This window comes from Lathyrus oleraceus, chromosome 5, assembly GCF_024323335.1.
Source record: "Lathyrus oleraceus cultivar Zhongwan6 chromosome 5, CAAS_Psat_ZW6_1.0, whole genome shotgun sequence".
In the NCBI taxonomy this organism is placed as follows: domain Eukaryota; kingdom Viridiplantae; phylum Streptophyta; class Magnoliopsida; order Fabales; family Fabaceae; genus Lathyrus; species Lathyrus oleraceus.
Window position 1 is genome coordinate 116608451 of NC_066583.1, and position 13354 is coordinate 116621804.

Consider the following 13354-nt stretch of genomic DNA (forward strand, 5'->3'; position numbering starts at 1 on the left):
TGTTGATAATGTTGAGCTTTTCTAAAAACAGGTGCTATATGAGCCACCTGATGCTGATTATTGACTGGGCGAGCAATCTTCATCTTCATAGAGGGTCTTCTCTTGACATGGGAAGACACAACATGCGTCTCTCCCTCTTTCTTCTTTGCAAAGCTTCCATATCTCTTTGCTGAAGAGCCTTCATCTCGAGTTAAGCGTCCTTCACAGACCCCTTCTTCCAATCTCATCCCCAAATTTACCATCTCGGTGAAGTCTGAGGGAGCACTGGCTATCATCCTCTCTGTAGAGGGGTATTCGTTACCATTAGAGATATTGACTAAATCCAAGGTAAATCATACAAGTCGAGTCGCCACCGCACTTCTATTTATCCAAAGGAATGGTTAGAAAGCGAACAAAAACCTAAAAGTTTTATCGAATCAAAAACTAGTAAAAGAGAGTCAAAGATCTGGGTATGGGGGTTGGTTATGCAATGGGAAGGTGTTAGGCACCCAAAACATCTAGGTACTCCTAGGGAGCCCTTTTCACATTTGTTGTAAGGTTGTTATTTTGTAAAAAAATTGTTTGTGCAAACATGATTGAAGAGATGAGAAGAGAATATACAAGTTATTTACATTTTTTTTGTGTTTGGATGGATAAACTCATTGCCTACGTACCATCTTAAAAAAGATTAGGATCAAAACCTCGTAGTTCGGGGTAAAAATCTAAAAATGAGTGAGTGGATTGATTGGTCCAAAAGCCTTAAGGTCTTTTGTTATCCAAGGGAGAAAACTCAATCTAAAACCACAAATCCACCATGCGAGGATAGCTTCAACATGCTAGTGAGGGGTTAACCCTATAATAAGCATGGAAGACTCATTGTCCATCACTAAGGATATAGGAGAGTATTACATCTACCTCAAGGATAACTCAAACCTAATAGCTAAAGGTTATGAAAAAGTGATTTAAGAAAGTGGCCATTGAAACCACAAAAGCATTTGAATGGGTTATATTTACCAATGAAAAGTATTTACATAAATGGTCAAAGTTGACTTAGAAGTTCAATTCAAAGTAAGTATTATGAAAAGAGAGTTTGAAAATCAAAAGCATAAGGCTTAGGTTTCTAATGTTGAAAACAAGTGTTAGATGTTTGCACAAAAGTTTTGGCTTGGGTTAGAGTGGAGGGAAGAAGAAGAATGGCTAAAGTCCTAAGCAATACAAGAGGTAAGGGACAAGAAGCAAAACCACAAATGGAGTTCCTCTCTTGAGATCATATTGATGATCCAAGTAGCTCCCATCCTTTGGAATAAGCAAACACATAAGCATAAACTCAAGAAATCAACAATCAAATGAACTCTTGGAAGATCCCTCTCTCTTAGAAGCTCATGGCAATGGTTCCTCAATTTGGCTCAATGTTGGAATCCCTAGCATAAAAACACACACATCAAAAGGTTCTATTAACAATCAAAGAATGGACAAGAGGGAGTTTGGAATATAGTCCTTTCAATGTTCATCCTTAAGCTTTAAGCATTCTAAAGGCATGAGGCCTAGTTGCTCTTTGACATTTAAGCATTCTAAAGGCATGAGGCCTAGTTGCTCTTCAAACTCCATTTGCTTGGGTAAAGTCCTAAAGTCTAAGTCCATTTTGTCCAATTCTTTGCATTTGGTTCACAACAAACAGACAAACACAAGCACAAAAGATATATATACAATTATATGCTCAAGTGAGCAAAAGGCAAATGGCATTAACATACACATGTGCTCCAATGAGCAAAGGAAAAAGCAAATGGATAATATGTGCAAGAATAATAAATTGCATAAATGTAAAGTGCACAAAGTAAGTGTTAATGGTTAATGGTTAATGTTAGTAGTTAGTGTGCCATAAGGCAAATTTAGCACTATGTTAAGCAATCGTAATTGGACTTATATAGAAGTCACAACTATCTGAGGCCGATCAATAATAATGTAGGCAACAACACAAGTTAGAAGTCTTGATTAGTGAAGCAAGTTCCAACAACTTGCCATGCCAAAAGAAAAAAAGAGAATTGATCTTGTATTGGTTTAAGTCTTTTGCATGATTTAGGAAGCAACCTATCCTTAATGCAAATCCATTCACTTGATCATTTGATCAAGATGAATTAGATTTGAATCAAGGAAGATTAAACCTCCCTAATCAATGCTAACTTATCAACCTCTAACTCATTGATCAAAAAGAAAAAAGAAGAAGAAGAAAGAGATGAATAATGGATTATGAAATGGAAAGATTAAAATGCACAAGGTGAAATAAAATGTACCAATCCATGTGTGTTGACCAAATGACATCGAAAGTCAAAGTCAAACAATGAGAAACCAGAAATGGGATGAAGATTGGAGGTCAAACAATAAGCAAAATATTTTTGGCATTTTTAATATCAAAATAAACTTGAATTAAAAATAAAAGAAAGGTCAAACTTCAAAATCACTTCAACTCAACCTTGAAAGGTCCAAGTGATTTATCCCAATTGGTCCCATATTTTTTGGAATTAAAATGAAGAAGTTATGAATTTTTGAAATAAAAGGGAATAAAAGAAATAAAATCAGAAAAATAGAAAAATCAAAAAAATAAGGAGCGTCTGATCAAGCCTCATTAATTGACGTAGCTGATCAAACGCTCCACATGCGCGCTTCCATGGTAGGATTCAGTCCACGCGTAACACAATGAATTATTAAAAGTCATAAGAAGCAAAGGCCAGGATTAGATCTGGAAATAAGAATGGATGGCCACGGTTGGATTTGGAGACCAGACGGTGGCCAGCGCCACCGTCTTCTCCGGCTAGCTCCGGTGAGAGCTCAAATTTGTAGAAGAGCAAATGTGCACCAAAACACACGATCCAGGCATCAATCGAAAGAGGAAGTGATGTACATCACTCCTATACCACTCACTTCCACTCTAGATTCTTATTAAGAGAGAAATCAGAGATGGAAGCTTGATTGTGTTCATCACGAACTTGCTTGATTTTGAAAATTGAATACACATCAATGATGCCTCTATGGAGAGGACTTCAGACAACACAATATCCAAGCAAATAGATCAAAGAATAGTGAGTTTCGAAGAAAAAACCAGTTGGAGAGAACCTTTGAATTATGGTGATCTTAGCTTGCTTCCTTGCTTCCTTTGGCCAAACAGAAGTACAATGGACTATAGGATGAAGGTCTAGGAACTCTAGATATAGAGATTCAACCAGATTTAGTTGAATTTCAGATCTGAAAAATTTGAATGAAAATGAAATAGTTCCTTTGGTGAGAGGTTTGTGAAATTCTGGCGTAGTCAGAATTCAGATGTTCTACTCCAAGTCATGACATCTGATCCAACATTGTAACTAATACAGCAAGACAGTTATACAAATTAAAACCCTGTACTCAAGCACGCTTTCACAGTTGTCAAGACATCTGCTACTGTATTACCCTAGAATGGAAGAACACCTAGTTCTGTCCTTCTCGTACAAAGACACAGCAGAGATCAAACACCACACATACTTCTGTTGTGTTTGCACAGTTATCAGCATGATATATCAATATTGATTTGAACATCACCTGTTACTGTATTCCAGTTTGCTGGCCTAGTACTCGTATTACCTAAGCTAAAAGTCAATCAAGTTAACATAATTTCCACACACTAGGGAGCTGACAAATAGGCTACTTGTTGGGTTCATTAATTGTAGGTTAGTTGTTATTTTCCTGGATTTTAGCTCAACTGTTGGATAGCCTGAGAAAAATGCTGAAACAGAAAAACTAATTATCCTACAATTTAGCACAAGCTGTCAGGTGTAAATCTCACAACATTCAATTTGACATCCAGAACATATACCTCATGCTGATTCTGTTATATTCCTGAAAACAGACTGTGCTAACTTTGCTATACTGTAAAAGACTAACCAGTCTCTACTTCAGTATCAGCCTACACGAACAACTGTCAAGACATCCAGTTTGACAGTTTCACTATGATCCTTTGGCCAAGTCTGTTATCCTCTTGAAGACCAAACTTAACTAAATACTGAACTGAGATCAACATGCCTATTATTCGGTATAGGTTGTTAGTGATGAATGTCAAAACATTCTGATTGACATTCAAACAGAAGGCTATGTATCAGGTCTGTTATTAACTTGATAAGCAGACTGAAATACAACCTGAGTTATGGCAGACAGGATTATAACATGCAGAAGGTGAACAAACACAGGAAATTGTTAACCCAGTTCGGTGCAACATCACCTACTCTGGGGGCATACCAAGCCAGGAAGAAGATCCATTATCAGCAGTATTAATTCAGAGTTAAACTCCCCCGTTTACAACTCTTCACTTAATCCCTACCTAATGCAATCTATACCTAGGAACTCCTAGATAGAAACCTCCAGTTTCCATTCCTATCACTACAATTACAATGTAATTCTAAACCACTTGAACTTGCTTCACAGCTTTATTCAAGATCACAACAAACTCTTGCCTACAGGCTTTGAGTCACAAATACTCTCAGTTTTGGAACACTGAGAAACACATGGTAACCTTCCCACAGGTTGGGAGGTTTACCTTACACATACCCCTAATTTTTCATTCTAAGAGGCTTACAAAAACTAGGTTACAATTTGCTATTTATAACCTAATCACCCAACTGGATTTAGGCCTTCAGAAATCGCAGCAAACTTCTTCTTTGTTGTTATAAAGCCAGCAGAAAAATTCTGCTACAAACAAGGTCTTCAATCCTAAAATATCTCCATATATATCTCCATATTTTGAGCCTATATATATTCTGATTGAGTCTTTAATACCTCCACATGGAAGTTAGGATATTCACCAAATATCCTCACTAATCCCAGAATATATATAGAATTAATTAATTCAGTTTTCTACACATGTACGATGTCACAGGCATGATGTCGTGACATCGTACATAACATGTTGGTCCAGATGTTGAACTTCTTCAACCCAACATATTAAAACAACAGAGATGATTACATTATTTGTTTTACAAAATTAATGCCAATCCTAAGGTATTAACAATCTCCCCCTTTGGCAAATTTTAGCTAAAATAAATAAGCCTCTGTCATTATCTCCACCACCACAAACACCAAAGTTGGTGTACATGAGGAAGTAGAGGTACATGAATCAATTGCATCAGAACCCTTCCCCTCAACGGTAGAGCTTCCAGAAGAATATGTAATGCTGAGTACATAGATAATGTAACTCAGATCACAAGACACAACTGTCCTCTTAACTCAGATCACAAGACACAAGTGATATGCCTAGTTAGTGACTTCTGTGCCTGAAGCCAACTTCTGCTTGCTACCACATTTTACTTGCTTCTGGTATATTCTCAGGACTATCTTTCTCTCCCCCTTTTTAGCTAAACATTTGTAAATGAACCCCTCACAAAACCAGATCCAGGCGCAGTTTGCCCAAAGCTTAACATACCCCATGGTTTAGAGGGAATGGAGTGTTTCTCTTGTGAGAAGAAGAGGGCTATTACATCCTTTAAGTTCCTTGAAAATTTTCTTATTATTTGATGATATGGATGCAAATGGGTGCATGAATGCATGGATGCAACAATCACACTCTAGGATCAAGCAAAGCACACCAAACAAAGGTCATGGGATGAATCATATTATCCTTAATATCAATCATCCATTTTGGTGATTATGGTTTAAACCTTATCAACACCCAAGTTCCATTGATATTAAGGATGCATGAACGGATCAACCATGAATCAAGGGTTTGTTGCAAATCACGAGCATGGAGTCTTGGTTTAGAACCACCCAAAGGGAGTGTACTAGGGTTTAACCTGCCAAACATGTTTTACAAGAGGTTCACAGAGTCATCATCCCATCTTTCGGATATTATCGGAGAAACGACTACTCGTATTCCAAAAATATTCTCAAGAGAGACTCTTATGAGTGTAGTATCACGTAACAATCGTATCAAATCTTACACTTGAACGACTTTCGCACTACATCCTAAGAATAGGCCAAGATGGGCTTGGTAAACTAAGTTCCTTGGCTTCTAAGGTCTATATTGGAAAGAGTAATGTCTAACCACAACTACTTGTGTGACATTATTGATCCCAACATGACATCCACCAAGTGAATGGACTTGCAAGACAACTTGCTAAGGAATAACTCCACACAAGTCAACAAGACTATTCCATTCTCCTATCCTAAGTGCACTCGAGTTCGGGTATAGAACTCATCTCACAAAGATCACCAAGCATACAAGGAATTAATATTCAAGCAGTAATCCCAAATTGCACAAAAATATGTCACAAAACAATATACAATACAATACAACACAATATGAAAAGTAGGTAAAACCCACTGTAAGAACAAAAATAGTTCTACAATAGATTCCATGATTTTGATGATAACAAAGGATGAAACCAAAAGTGGCACCCTAACGAAAAGTTTCTAAGTGTGCAGGGTTCTAAAGAAAGAAGAAAGAAATCTGATGATGTCATCAGATGCAAAACAAGATCAGATGCAAAATCTCAAGTATCAGAAGCATCTAAAGTGAAATCTTGTTTCAAGAAGCTCTGACTCTGGACAAAACTACAAAATATCAGAAGCATCTGAACATGAAGTAAAGTCTAGAAGCTCTGACTCTGAACAAATGTCTTCTGCAAACTCTGAAGTTATCAGCGCCATCTGAACATTCAAGAAATAACATCAGAAGCCAATTTCTCCACATACACAAAGACTCTAATCAGAATTGTTAATCATGATGAAGTAACGTTTAAACCAAGTTAAAGTTCTGCAAATGGATTTCCTCAATCAGAAAAGAGACGTTAATCTCCACTTCCAAGAGAGAAGTTACTAATTGTGGTAAGTAGTCACTTCTAAGTGAAAAAGTCTACTGCAGAAGCTATTAATGGAATGGCGTAACTACATCTCAATATCCAACAGACTCAACGCTACTTCAACTCTACTTCAACTCCTATAAATAGAGAAGAAATCTCATTCAGTAAAAAAAAAGAAATCACTAGCCAAAACTATACTGAAATTATATCACGCTCAAGAAAAACATCTTTGTTCTTCAAAGATTTTCACTAAGCTTTTGCTTATCAAGTGAAAAATTTGTTCTTAAGTTTGTAATATTTGCTTTCTTAGAAGCACTCTAGATTACACATCTTGTATCTATTTTTATTTGATTTCCTCAAGTGACTCTTTGTAGTCTGTAGACTTGAGAGGACTAAGAGATTTTCTTTTCTCTTAGGGGTTGTTTGTAATCTTTCAAGATTAGTGGATTAAGTCCTTGTTGAAGGCGAAATCACCTTGGCCGGGTGGACTGGAGTAGCTTTGTGTTATAAGCGAACCAGTATAAAATCTTTGTGTGATTTCATTTTGCAAAAGCGCTTATTTTTTTCAAACAATTCAAACCCCCCCTTTCTTGTTTTTCTCACCTTCAATTGGTATCAGAGCTCCGGCTCTGTTATTGATTTTCAAATCAAACACTTAACCGTGTAGAGAGATCCAGTGCGAGAAAAACAAATGGCCCACTCAAATGAGAAAGATTCTTACAATGCCAAGCCTCCTGTTTTTGATGGAGAAAAGTTTGATTACTGGAAAGATAGAATCGAAAGTTTCTTTCTTGGTTATGATGCTGACCTCTGGGACATTGTCACAGATGGATACAAACCTCCAACCTTAAATGGAGCTGAAGTTCCCAGAAGCAAAATGTCAGAAGATCAGAAACGTGAGTTCAAAAATCATCACAAGGCCAGAACAATACTTCTAAATGCTATATCATACAACGAATACGAAAAGATCACCAACAGAGAGACGGCTAAAGATATACTTGACTCTCTGAAGATGACCCATGAAGGAAACTCCCAAGTCAAGGAGACGAAGGCTCTGGCGTTGATCCAGAAGTATGAAGCCTTCAAGATGGAAGATGACGAAGCTATAGAAGCTATGTTTTCCAGATTCCAAACTCTTATTGCAGGTCTTAAAGTGCTAGACAAGGGATATACGACTGCAGATCATGTTAAGAAGATTGTCAGAAGTCTGCCAAAGAAATGGAGACCAATGGTTACTGCTCTGAAGCTATCAAAGGATCTGAACAACATCAGCCTTGAGGAACTTGTTAGCTCTCTCAGAAGTCATGAGATAGAACTAGAGGAGGATGAGCCTCAGAAAAGGAACAAGTCAGTGGCGCTGAAGTCCAGACCTGAAAGACGGAAGTCAGACAGAACCAAGGCTCTTCAAGCAGAAACTGCAGACACTGATGACTCTGAACCTGAAGACTCTGATGATGAAGAAGAACTGTCCTTACTAACCAGAAGAGTTAAGCAACTCTGGAAAAGAAGGAACAACAACAACTTCAGAAGATCAAGACCCAGAGGGGATAGATCAGAGTCAACTTCAAAAGGTAAACCTAATAAAGATATTACCTGTTTTGAATGTAAAGAAACAGGTCATTATAGAAATGAATGCCCCAAGCTGAAGAAAGATAACTCTAAGAAGGAAAGCTTCAAGAAAAATGCCTTCAGAACAAAGAAAGGATTAATGGCCACCTGGGACGATAGTGATTCAGGATCATCAGAATCTGACTCTGATGAACAAGCCAACGTAGCATTTATGGCTACCACATCCAGCAGCTCAGATGAAGAATCTGAAGAGGTATTTTCTGAACTTTCTAGATCTGACTTAGAATCATGTTTATCAGAAACTCTTACCTCTCTTCAGAAATTAAAACAAAAAGTTAAAAGCATTAAAGGTCTTCTTAAAGCAAAATCTGAAGAATGTAGTGAACTTGAGACAACAATTCTAGCACATGAAGATACAATCAAATCTTTAACGTTAGAAAGAGATGGAGCTAAAACAAAAAGCTTAAAATTAGAAGAAGTGTTGTCTCAAGCACCACAAACTTCAAATGAAATTATTTATAAGTATGAAGAAGCCTTTCAACAATTTCTGAAGAATGGGATAAATAGGAGTATTATGGCATCCATGATTTATGGAGTAGGTCAGAATAATAAAAGGGGAATTGGGTATGATTCTGATTCTGATAAAACTTCTACCAGTAACCAAATTAAATCACCTTTTTCATACCACTATACACACACACAAGAACACAAATTTAAAAATGCTAGAAGACCCAAAGTTGTAAGAAACTCTGGGAAAACTAATCTGAAAGGACCCAAGAGATTCTGGGTACCGAAAGATAAGATTATCTATGTTGCAGATATCCTATGCAGCAAAGTTCAGACACCAGTCATGGTACCTGGACTCTGGATGCTCGCGACATATGACGGGAAGAAAGTCTATGTTCCAAAGCCTGGAACTTAAAGACGCTGGCTTTGTAGGCTTCGGAGGAGATCAGAAAGGAAGGATCAGAGGCTCCGGAACTATTGGTAATGGTACTCTTCCCTCTATATCTGATGTTCTTTATGTAGAAGGATTAATGCATAACTTGTTATCCATAAGTCAATTAAGTGATAACGGTTATGATGTAATCTTTAATCAAAAAACGTGTAAAGCCATTAATCAGAACGATGGCTCTGTCCTTTTCACAGGCAAGAGGAAAAACAACATTTATAAAATAAATCTTTCTGATTTAAAAGATCAAAATGTTAAATGTTTAATGTCAGTTCACGAAGAGCAATGGGTATGGCATAGACGCTTAGGCCACATTAGCATGAGGAAACTTTCTCAGCTAACTAAACTTGAGTTAGTCAGAGGCTTACCTAAACTGAAGTTTTCTTCAGATGCTCTGTGTGAAGCTTGTCAGAAAGGAAAGTTTTCAAAAACATCTTTTAAAAAGAAAAATGTTGTTTCTACCTCCAAGCCTCTGGAGCTTCTTCACATTGACTTATTTGGTCCTGTGAAAACAGCATCAGTCAATGGAAAGAAGTATGGACTTGTAATCGTTGATGATTACAGCCGCTGGACATGGGTAAAATTCCTAAAGCACAAGAGTGAGTCTCACTCTGTATTCACCAGTTTCTGTTCTAAAGTGCAAAAAGAATTTGACTCTAAAATTATTAGAGTCAGAAGTGATCATGGTGGAGAATTTGAAAATAAAGATTTTGAAGAATTATTTGATTCTAATGGAATATCCCATGATTTCTCCTGCCCTAGAACTCCACAACAAAATGGAGTTGTAGAGAGGAAGAATAGGACACTCCAAGAAATGGCCAGAACCATGATCAATGAAACAAATGTAGCAAAGCACTTTTGGGCAGAAGCTGTAAATACAGCGTGTTACATTCAGAATAGAATCTCTATTAGACCTATTCTGGATAAGACTCCCTATGAACTGTGTAAGGGAAGAAAACCCAACATTTCTTATTTTCATCCTTTTGGATGCATTTGTTTTATATTAAATACTAAAGAACATCTGAACAAGTTTGATTCCAAAGCACAGAAAGGTATTATGTTAGGATACTCAGAACGCTCTAAAGGCTACAGAGTATACAACACAGAAACCAAAATTGTGGAGGAATCAATTCATGTTAGATTTGATGATAAGCTTGACCCTGAAAAGTCAAAGCTAGTTGAAAAGTTTGCAGATTTAGAGATCACTCTGGTAGAATCTGAGAAAATTCCAGAAGCACCTGTCACTCCAGACTCTGAAGAAATTAAATCTCCAGAAATTCCAAGGAAAGTCAAGAGTCGTAGCAACGTATCTGAAGACTTGATTTTGGGAAACAAAGATGAACCTGTTAGAACCAGATCTACCTTCAGAACTTCTGAAGATATTCCTCTGGGACTAGTGTCTCTGATTGAGCCTACGTCCTGTGATGAAGCTCTTCAAGATAATGATTGGGTGGCAGCTATGCAAGAAGAGTTAGATCAATTCTCCAAGAATGATGTCTGGGATCTTGTTCCTAAACCCAGAGGCACTCATGTCATTGGAACCAGATGGGTGTTCAGAAACAAACTGAACGAGAAAGGAGAAGTTGTCAGAAACAAAGCACGACTGGTAGCTCAAGGTTATAGTCAACAAGAAGGTATTGATTATAATGAAACTTTTGCTCCAGTCGCAAGGTTAGAGTCTATTCGTCTTCTTGTATCATTTGCTATTAATCACTCTATAAAATTATACCAAATGGATGTCAAGAGTGCATTTCTAAATGGTTATATTTCAGAAGAAGTGTATGTTAATCAACCTCCTGGTTTTGAAAACTCAAATTTTCCAGAACATGTTTTCAAACTTAAGAAATCCTTATATGGACTTAAACAAGCTCCCAGAGCTTGGTATGAACGCTTAAGTAATTTTCTTCTGGAACAAAATTTTATCAGAGGGAAAGTTGATTCTACACTCTTCTGTAAAAATCATAAAAATGATCTCATGATATGCCAAATTTATGTTGATGACATTATTTTTGGTTCTGCTAATATCTCTGTTTGCCAAGAATTTTCTAAGTTAATGCAGGCAGAATTTGAAATGAGTCTAATGCAAGAACTAAAGTTCTTTCTGGGAATTCAAATCAATCAAACTCCAGAAGTCACGTACATTCATCAAAGCAAGTACATTAAAGACGTTCTAAAGAAGTTTGATATGTCTGAATGCAACTCTGCAAAGACTCCCATGCATCCAACTTGCATTCTGGAGAAGGAAGAGGTAAGCAACAAGGTTTGTCAGAAGCTCTATCGAGGTATGATAGGCTCTCTTCTCTATCTGACTGCTACTCGTCCTGATATTCTCTTCAGCGTCTGTCTTTGTGCCAGATTCCAATCAGATCCTAGAGAATCTCATTTAACAGCTGTTAAGAGAATTCTTAAGTATCTGAAAGGAACTCCTAACCTGGGCCTGATGTATGAGAAAACATCAGAGTATAGGCTTTCTGGTTATTGTGATGCAGATTATGCAGGAGATAGAATAGAACGAAAAAGTACATCTGGAAATTGCCAGCTTCTGGGAAACAATCTAATCTCCTGGGCTAGCAAAAGACAGTCAACTATCGCTCTATCAACTGCAGAAGCAGAATACATCTCAGCATCACTGTGCACAACTCAGATGCTCTGGATGAAACATCAGCTAGAAGATCTACAAATCTTTGAGAGTAACATTCCTATCCTTTGTGATAATACTGCTGCTATTTGTTTGAGTAAGAATCCCATTCTACATTCCAGAGCCAAACACATAGAAATTAAACATCATTTTATTAGAGACTATGTTCAGAAAGGAATAGTAACGCTGAAGTTCATTGATACAGAACATCAATGGGCAGATATCTTTACTAAGCCTCTAGCTGAAGATAGATTTCGTTTCATCTTAGAAAATCTGAACATTAAAAATTGTCCTGAGTAAAATTGGCTCTGAACATGTAAAATGAGATTCTGATAAAAACAAATATACTTCTGCCTCTGACTCTGATACTTCTACCAAGTTAAGAAGATATCTGAGTTAGAAATCTTCAGAAATCCTTTGGTATTCCTGAAGATCAGAAACATCAACACGTGGGGAACATGCGTCTAACCCTAGAACTTCTAGACGGCTGTCAAAAGAAATCAAAGGTCAGAACGCTTGAAATCTTCTTGAGCAGTGTGCTTACTGTTGGGATTAGACATTCATTAATGAGCTGTAATCATTTTTCCCCCAAACGTGCTATTTTGGTTTTTGTGCTAACGCTGGTATGTGTGTCGTTTTGCATGTGTTTTTACCCTTAGTATATAAACACTTTTCTCACATTTCACACACTTATCACTCTCACTCACTCTTAAACCCTAAACCCTCTCTCGAAGTTTTCTCTGCAACTCTCTCAGTTCTTCATCTTCTTCATCAATCTTCATCATGAATCCTCAAGAACAATCAGTTTTTGACTTCTCCCAACAAATGGAAGCTGCTTCTAACCCCCAAACCTCAAACACTCAAACACCCATGGTTGTAGATGTTACCACAACCCCAGTTTACAAAGAACCTCACATTTTGGAACGCGAACAACACATAAACCTTTCAACTCCCTTTGAAGGTTTGGATGTTCTATGTGAATCGCTGGTAGATTTTGAGAATTTGAGAAGAAATGGCGTTGATTTAACTGAAGATCTTCGCAAGCAAGGTTGGGAAAACTACTTCAACAGATTGTATGGTCCAATCTATCCTCTTCTGGTGAAAGAGTTCTGGAGATGTGCAGATGCTGATGATGAGTTCATTGTTTCTTTTGTTCTGGGAGTGAAGATCATCATCACAGAAGCATCTATTGCCTCTTTGCTGAACATGGAGAGAACTGGAGGTAAAAGGATTTACAACATTCCTCCAAGGTCCAAGCGCATCACAGAAGTCATTAACCCTACAATCTTCAAAGCAAATGTTGAAGGAAACCCCTCTAAGAACAAGGAGCTTCATCAGAACCTCCGAGTTTGGTTGAAGATTATTCTGGGAACAATCCATCATCGTCCAGCTTCCAAC